Raw genomic sequence first — 9269 nt, 5'->3', positions numbered from 1 at the left:
AGTTAAATAATAAAATGCATTTATGTGATTAATAGTTTTTACGAATAATTGAGTCATTAATTTTGATTAATTTCTTTTTTTATAAGCGTAATGCTAGTTTTCGTTGTTAAAATAATGATATATAATGTCATTTCTAATTGCTAACCCATTGAAAGATAACGTTCCCATTAGCTTCCTTTCAAAAAGAAAGATCTCAAGAAAAGATCAAAAGAAAGCAACTCAATTATTTCGTTTTTTAAAAGTCATGAAGGAGAAACAACACTTTTTTGTTCTCCATAGTATGCATAATAATAATCTACTGAGACTTTAACAACACAAGGGGAAATCAGCACTAAAACATGTGAAATCGGTCTAAGCATAAATGCTCTACCAACTCTTTCCTTAAGGTATTTTGCTTTAGTACAAAATGTTATGTTTTCATAACTGTTGTTCTGAACCTGATACTTTAACATAAATTTGCATTCGTTTCCAAGCATTCAATTAGGCAATTTTTTTAAAGTGTAAATTGCAATGCACATAAATTAATTAAAAAAATACACGCAATTGACATGTATTTAATAGAAATAAGCCTTAGCTAACTTTAAAGAGGTTTTTCTCAAAACAGCATTTTTCATCATCATCGAGTTGGTTAACTTCAGTTTTTATTCGAAATAATTTAAAAATTTAAATACAGGAATTATACTTATTAATATTTCGTGCTTGAAATTATCGTTGCATTTTTTATTTTAATAAATTTTGTTATAAAATAATAATTTGTTTTGATATTTTTAATATAATATGTCATCAATTGCTCCAAAGTAATTTAACAACTTTGAGTGAAACAAAAATTACACCAATAATAGATAAACCTTTGATTTCATAAGTAAATCAAATAAGCTTAACAGTATATTTGTGTTTAACTGTCTAACAGTTTAAAAATAACTAATATAGTTTCTATGAAAGAGTTTTGATTGTATTTTTATTTAGGGCTTAATTTTCTAATAAAATAAAAATTTCTAGGGCATTTTCAGTTTATTAAGTTGTCATTTTTTTTCAAATTTTTTTAAAAGCTATACTATATGAAACAAAAAGTGCATCAATCACAGACAAACTGTTTAATTTTTAAGTAAATCGAATAAGCTTATCAGTGACTTGATAATTTAACAGTAAAACTATTACTAATATAGTTTTTGTTTCATTTAAATGTATTCTTAATTGTATTTCTAGTTTTTGAATAATTTGCTGTTAAAATAATAATGACATATTTGATTCAATGTGCAATCATTTTGATTAAAATCGTTAAATATTAATCTACGGGAAACGAAAATTACACTAAATATAGATAGAATGTCAAGTTAATAAATGTTTTTAGAGAAAAATTTTATGTCGTCTACTATTGTACCAACATAAGACTTTTTAATTAAAACACAGTTTAAAATATGTACAATAATGCTATTGATTGAAATGCTATTGATTCTTTGATCAATAAATTTGCTTAAAAAAACAAGCCATTTCAAAACAGACAATCACAGTGATGTTTAAAAGTACGCTTAATTAAACAAACAGTGTTATTTATTACGTTGAAATTTATCAGACGAAAATTTATTTTTGAATAGAAATTTTTTAAAATTTTAAATTTTCTAAATATTTAAGGAAAAGTGTTAACTTATATGTCTGAGAATGTATTTTTCTTTACAAACTATACAAAAATAAATATAAAAATGTTTATTTCAAATTCTATGAGTTTCCAGTACATTAGCAATCAATTATAATTTTCAAACTCAACGAAGATTTTTTTAACATATTTATTTAAGCGTTATGATTATGAAAAAACGCTTACTTTTTTGACTTAATCAGTTTGACTTACTGACTGATCTGCTTAAGCAAATTTTATAGAAACAGAACTTCGAGAGAATTTACAAACTTCATCTAAAGTCTCACTACGTTAAATGTTTACAGATTATTACCTCTGTTGAAATAAAACAATTTAAAAGTTATGATAAATATTTTAACTAATTTAAAGCATTAACAATAACTGGTAATTTTAAATTCCTAGGATGTATAAATAAGATAGCATTTTTATGCCTCATATGATTATTTTCAAAATAAATAAATAAATAAGTAAAAAAATAAAGAAAAACACAAAATAAATTTAAAATCAATAATGATTAGTTTTTATCTCACCAGTTTACAAAGTTTAACATTTTACTTATTTCTCAAAAATTAAAAATATGTTTGTTTAGTCTTATAGCATTGTATTCAGATGTTTAGTCAATCTACCGTAAGAACACGATTGACCTTCGGAAATGGCTCATTGACGCGTGGATATCATTGCACTGAAGAATCGTTGTTGATACAAAACTTTTTCCCTATCATAAATTTCTTTAAATGTGATAGGATGTAACCTAATGGACTCGCACCATGATCAACCATCTTCTTAAAGAGAATGGTTTATAATTACTTTTGATGTAATTTGGTTAATGCAATTAGCATTCATGTGTTGTCCATAGCAAAATTATCAGTCGATAAAAAGTCGATTAATCGATACGTTTTTTTGGGGGATTAAATGATTTAAAAATTATGATAGAAAATTAACCAATCCTTATTTCTAAATCATTATATTTCTGAAAGTATAGATAGATATTTAGATATTTTGCCTTTTTTGAATATTAGTAAGTAAAATATGAGTTATTCTCTTGCAATTTTTTTGGACAATCACAAAAAAAAATAAATTTTTAAAAAAAATAATAAATTTAAAAATTTATTAATAATTCTGTGAAGCGAATCTTTATTTCACACTGCCCAACTACATTAATATTCCAGCCAAACAGCGAAATGTTTTCTTGCATGTTAATATAAAATTTAAAATAGACAGGTTAAGAAACTTTGAGCAAGTGGATTTTTTTTTTATTTTGACCAGTGCCAAAGAATTATTTCAAACTTTTATGAAACCAAAAATCAAATTATAACTGTTGAAAATTCCCTCGCCAAACAAATTCGTTTAAAATGGAAACCTTTTCCCCCTGGTATCCGGAGGTATATAACTTGGCGCTGTCGGCACTACTATTAGTACCAGCTCTCCGTGAGCAGCGAATTCCTTCTAAGAGTGGGAAACTAGAACGTTTCGATAACTTTTCGTCTGTCACGGGAGAAGAAATCAACAGGTAGGTTATTAAGCACATATTTACTGACATAAATATTCTACTTGTGTTTTTTTGTGTGATGATTTATTATGTAAGTATTAAAGTTAATGATCTAATGTCATTTAAATCAGGAAAGAGTTTCGAAAACTTTGTTTTATAAGTTTTGAAAACAAACGAAATTTCAGGAAAAAGTTTTTGTCCGTTTTTGTTATAAGTTTTTCATGTATGCATTGAAGATATATCAATAAATTATTTATACATGTGTAAAAGAATCGAAAGCAAATATTTCAACAATAAAAATTTAAATAATTATGCATTATTCGAATATTTTTTTCAGATATATATTTATTAACTTGTCTTCTATATAAGGTTATTTTTTAGATTTAAGTTTTAGTATTGTGAAGGGTATAAATGTCGAGAGTTATTATCAGTTTTATGGTTAGGTACCGTTATTACATAACCATAAAAAGTTAATGAACTAAATCATTCTAACTGTGAAAAAGGTTGAACTCATGCTTTAAGAGTTTTTGAAATTGTTAGGTGGTAATTTAAGCAGCTGTTTTATGAGTAAGGGACTAAATTTATATTTGTCAAAGTATTCTTTGAACTGGATATTGAATCTTGTCAATAGAAAATATTATTCAAAGTAGTTCAAAAATTATAATGAGGGGTAAAAAAATCAAATTAGTTTGAAAAAAATATAGAATTTTTAAACAGCTGGAGTAGACCAAAAACTTGATTTAAAAACTAAGGAATGAAGCAATATTGCTCTTGAAATGAAAGTATGGAGTCTGATACTAAGTAAGATTTGTTTCGTTTATTATATTCATTTAAATTTTAAATTTTCTTAGACAATATTATTATTTAAAGAAAAATATAATATCCAAGCATTTTTTGAATTAAGAAAGGTTAAATGTACTTAAACTAAATTAGGAGAATAACATTAAAAGCTGAACTTATGCTTTACCACTAAACAGTTTTCAAATTGTTAGCTGTAAATTTAAAAAAAAAAAGAGGCTTTATAAGTAATAGATGTCTTATGAGTAAATATTTATTTTCGGAAAAGTAATTTATGAACTCGTAAACTGTCTAATTCTATCAATGGGAAATATTATCAGAAGTATTCCAAACCAAACAACATAGGTCAAAAAATCATGTTATTTAGAAAAAGTTAAAATTTTTAATACTACAGGAGTAGATAAAAAAATTTCCGTCACTTTTGAAACCACGGATTGAAACAAGGGTGCCAATGCGTTTTACCGTAATTTTATCTGGAATTTTTTACTGTGTACAAATAAAAGAAAGTCTTATAATAACTACACTTTATCTAGTTCACTATTATATTTAAGTTTCACAATTTGAAATAAATATTGTTATTTTTTTTTTTTAAATTCTTTAATTATTTTTCTTATTATGCTAAACTAAATTCATTTAAAGCTATATTATGGCAACAAATTGCAAAAAACCAACTTAAATTCAAATAATTTAGTAATCATACAGTTTTTCAGCTATTGCTAAGATTTAGCAAACTTTATTCGAAGTGTGATTTATGTTTTTGAAATGAGAACAGTTGATAAATGGAGTTCTTAGACTCAGATAACTGTTCCTGATTTTCCATAATATCATTACTATTTCTATGAATTGGAAATGCCTCAAAGTAATCTTTATTTGTTAAAGAACAATGGATTTTTTTACTTCTTCTATCATGATTTTCAAAAGTAACGTCAAATTTGTAGTCTTTATCAAAATATTCTGTTAGAAGCTTCCTTCAATTCATACATCTTAGTAATTGTAAAATACACAAAGAAATTTTAAGGGTCATTTTAGTTTATTTAGATACTCTAAAGCTTTTTTAAGGGATCTTAAATTCAAAATTCTTATTTCATATACTTATAACATCTTTTCATTTTAAAATTTTAAGTCTTACATCTTAAAATCATCGTTAAAATGATTTTCTGCTATGATCTCTAACTTATATTTCTGTTGTTTTAACTCAAATATTTTTGCTTAAACCTGTTGTTTGTTAAATCTTCCTCAGAGGTTTTTGAAAAATTATTTTCAGTTATATTTTCTAGTGTTGATTTATATATCCTTTCAAATTGCATTTCATACAAACCGTTTTAAAAAAATAATACTTATGTATTCAAGTAATTCATATTTGTAAAGATAAGTCATATAACGTAATTGGTGAGTTTTTCTATTTCTCCCATAAGTTGCTTTAAGAAACGACTCATACAAATTTGTATTTTATGAAAGCATATAAGTGATATAAGAAGAAAAAATTATTAAACTGCATTTTTGCTTTGTCGGAGAAGTGTATTAATAGTGTAATGAATTGGAGTAGAAATTATGCTGGAAAATAGGGTCGAATAGTCAATAATCCGTAGAGATTTTCTGCGGACTCGCTATTTAAAGCCTGTGACTAATATCATTATAGTTATTAGAAATGAAATTAGCTTAAAGAAATAAAAACAAATAATATCTCCTTGCCGAAAACATTCTTTGCCCATTATAGACGATTTTACACCTCATCTTGTATCCTTAAACAACGCGAAACAGAAAAAATTACAAAAAAAGTTGAAGATTTAAAAAAAAGTTTTGGATAATTTTCAGAAAAATATTGTTTTAGTTTTTTAACAATATTTAATGAACATGTTTTGATAAATACTCGTTAAATTTATTCTTTAATAATTTTTTTTTATTGTAAGTAACATTATTTGTTTGCTTATCATTCACTAATCATTTATTTAATCATTCACTATTTACCACAGAATTCATGAAAGAGTTTGAAAAAAAAAGGAAGGAAACTTTTTGATTTTCTGCAAAAATATTAAATAATGAAATGGAGTAGCAAGAATATGAAATGGAATAGCAAGACCATGTCATAAAAATTAATTATTCGGTTAAATTTACTTTCCAGTTTTACACTCAAAAGGATTTAAAAAATATAAATAAATGTAAGCATCATTTTCTTTTACTATTATTTTTGTAATGAAATGGGTTAATGTATACATATTTGTTTCTTTACTTGATACATGAAAAAGCTAAATTTGTAAAGTATCCACCGGGTATATTACCCTGAGAAAAATTATGTTTATAACTACTAGAATATGGTAGAATTTACCGCGTTTCTTGCTCTATGGGAATATAAAAACAGTCGCTAGTTTTTACAGAAGCACTTTCGTAATGATTTTGGTAAAATTAACTATAAAATATGGTTTTATAATAAGAGATAAAATTTGGACAATTTGAAAATTTTATCATGATACCTAAGACCATGGCATAAAAACCATTTATTCGATTAAATTTACTTTTCAGTTCTATATTTTTTACTAAAAGTGTGGTATTACGAACTATAATTTTGAAAACCTGAATTTCCGTTAAACCCTTACCATATGAACGAAAACAGTTACCCTATGAATGATCTAAATACCGTATATTTTTGATTTTTATTATACCAGTATTGTGGTTTTTTGTGCGGAAGCACTCCGAACTGTACAGGATAGTTAGTTTCATGTTTCGTATCCGTTGTATTGTTATTAAATAGTTATTTTACCCCTAATCGTAATTTGAGTTTGTTATAAGAAAATTAAATCTATCAAAACTCTAAATATTTGAAAATTGAAAAATTTTAGTAACTTTAAATGGCATATTTTGGTTAAATTAATGATTTGGTAATTATTTTATGGAATACTTGGTTAAGAGATGGAATTCCATTAAATAACAGATAGAGGATGGTTTTTATTTAAAGTAAAATAAACAAAATCATCCTTAAAATGTTACATTTGACAATTTTATTCATGTTTATGTGATTACTTCTTTTCATATTTTGCGCATCTAGACATCGTAGTTTCCTTTATGAAAAATTACGTGAAATATTTGAAAAAAAAAAAATAAATGTCACTAGCCCAACGAAAGAAAATAGTTGCTTTCATTGAACCAATTAGTTTCTATGAATTACGGTAGTTTCTTTTATTTTTAAATATAGTATAATCTTAGTACAAGTCAATAAAATGCGTGAAACTATATTATGACCTTGATTCATAAATATGAAATTCTGCATTTATATTTATGGCTAACAGTGACCAAAGAAAATCATTTTAAACGTACTGTGAACTACAGTATCCATCTATATGGAATAAGTTAGATCATTTTGTAATTACAAATCAGATACACCGCCATTTTGTTGTACTATTCGAAAATGCTGTAAAATAAGAGCTTAGATTTAATTTCCATGGTTGAGCTACAAGCCTATTCATAGCAGCTTTGACTGGTTCATTGGAGGTATGACATCATATGATTAAATATTACTGTTTTAAGACAGTTTCAGTAGTAACAACCTAAAATCTATTAACGCCTCACTGATATCTACAAATTGTGTTCCTTGAAAAAATTAAACAAAAATACAAAACTTATACCTTTTGTACAGAAACTACCAGTGTGAATTAATTAATAGCAAGATGAGGATTTTAAAAATTCATAAAGTATAAGTTATAAAATATAAAAATTCATAAAGTATTTAAAAATTTAAACATGGTCATTATAAATTCGTAAGTAGTGAAGTGCCTGTTTTGAATTGTTACAAAGTGATAACTAACGAAGGAGCGGTCCATAGATAGCTTTTCTTTATAAACGTAGAATTATTTATTATTCATTGTAACCATAGGAATTGAAGAGATTGCATATTGTAAGAAATTACGATAAAATTGCAATCCTCAGTTTGCCGGTATCTACTAACGTAAAATCACTTTTACGGTACATTTTACAGTACCTCAACTTCAACGGAAAAATCATTGAATCACTCTTATTAAATAGTTACGATTGTGAAAATGACTGTAAAATATTTTACCGTAAAAGCAGAGTTTATGATGAAATTCTTTTTATGAATGATGAACCCAAAGTGCCGGTACTTTATACTGTAATTTGATTCGGAATTTTTTGCACCACATTTAATTCTTCTAGAGAAGTATTTAACACTCAGAATATATTAATTCGTTTATCATATAATAATTGCAAAGTAATTACAAAAATTGAATTTTTTTATTTTAAAAAAATGAACATGTTTAGCGGACCAGAAATGCAGTCAAATTATGAAAATTATTTAATATGAGTATCAGGTGAATATGAATAATTACTAAACAAATATTTTTATCGTCTTTTTTTTTTGTTAAGCTAAATAATGGTATTTTTTTTAATAGATTTGTTTAATCTTTTCATAAAAGCTTTATATACGCGTTTTTGTACTATTTTAGTATATTAATGATCCCACACTAATCAATAAATAATACTAAAACACGTCCTAAATTTTAAAAAAAAGCACTTAAATTCTAGCTAAATATTTTAAGATCCATAAAATCATGACTTTTTACAGCATTACTTTTAGTTTATTCGAAATGTTGAAGTACACAAATTTTAATTCTTTATTAAAAACTTTATCAAATTATTTCTCTTTCATATATGACAAAAAAGAAGTGTTTCCTGAAACTAAAGTAAATTTTTTAACTAAAATGTTTGATGTTCGTTTAATCGGTTTAAGTGATCTGTTCGTGTTGGATTCTGCAAAAGAGAAAAGATAAACATTTTCTTCATTTATTTTTACCTTAGCAGCACAAATCTTTTTATCAGAGAAAATCTTTTACTAATATTGTACCACCAACAAATTATTTGTAAAGATTTGTGCCCATTCTTTGTAACAGTTTAAATTAAATTGTTTTGACAATTTTCTTTTAAAATATTTTAACAATGCAGTGTTGTTCAAAGAATAGCTTTAAAAATAAAATAATTTCTCCTGTAATGATTTGGAAAATAAGATATTAACTAAAATGTAGATAAAGTGAATTATTTTAATATTAAAACATTATGAGCAAATGTAGCTTTCTGATGGAAATTACATTATCTTCTTTTGTGTTGCAATAAAGACTTTTAGTTTATATTTTAGAATTCTTGTTAAAAATGAAGACAAGACAGAAAAATCTACTAATTAAATGTCACAAATTATTGCTTAAGAGAGTTGGAAAAAAATTATATCAAAATCTGATAAATTAATATTGAGGAAGGTGTAACTAAAATAAATAACGCATGTTTGGTTGTCAGAGGAAAAAGATAGGAGATCAGAAACAATTCTCCAAAACATACTGAAGTTTTATC

At 25.1% G+C, this 9269-nt stretch overlaps 1 protein-coding gene across 1 annotated transcript in view; it reads left to right on the top strand.

Moving 5' to 3' along the window:
* The first annotated feature begins 3019 nt into the window (after positions 1–3019).
* LOC139427053 (uncharacterized) overlaps positions 3020–9269 on the top strand; it is a 148772-nt gene continuing 142522 nt past the window's right edge. The window contains exon 1 of the mRNA XM_071187571.1: positions 3020–3143. The gene's annotated coding sequence lies outside the window, so the exon portion shown is untranslated. The remainder of the gene's footprint in view (positions 3144–9269) is intronic.

This window comes from Parasteatoda tepidariorum, chromosome 11 (genome assembly GCF_982258835.1).
Source record: "Parasteatoda tepidariorum strain Cologne lab strain chromosome 11, Ptep-v5.0, whole genome shotgun sequence".
Taxonomy (NCBI): domain Eukaryota; kingdom Metazoa; phylum Arthropoda; class Arachnida; order Araneae; family Theridiidae; genus Parasteatoda; species Parasteatoda tepidariorum.
This window is presented reverse-complemented; position numbering and strand designations above follow the sequence as displayed.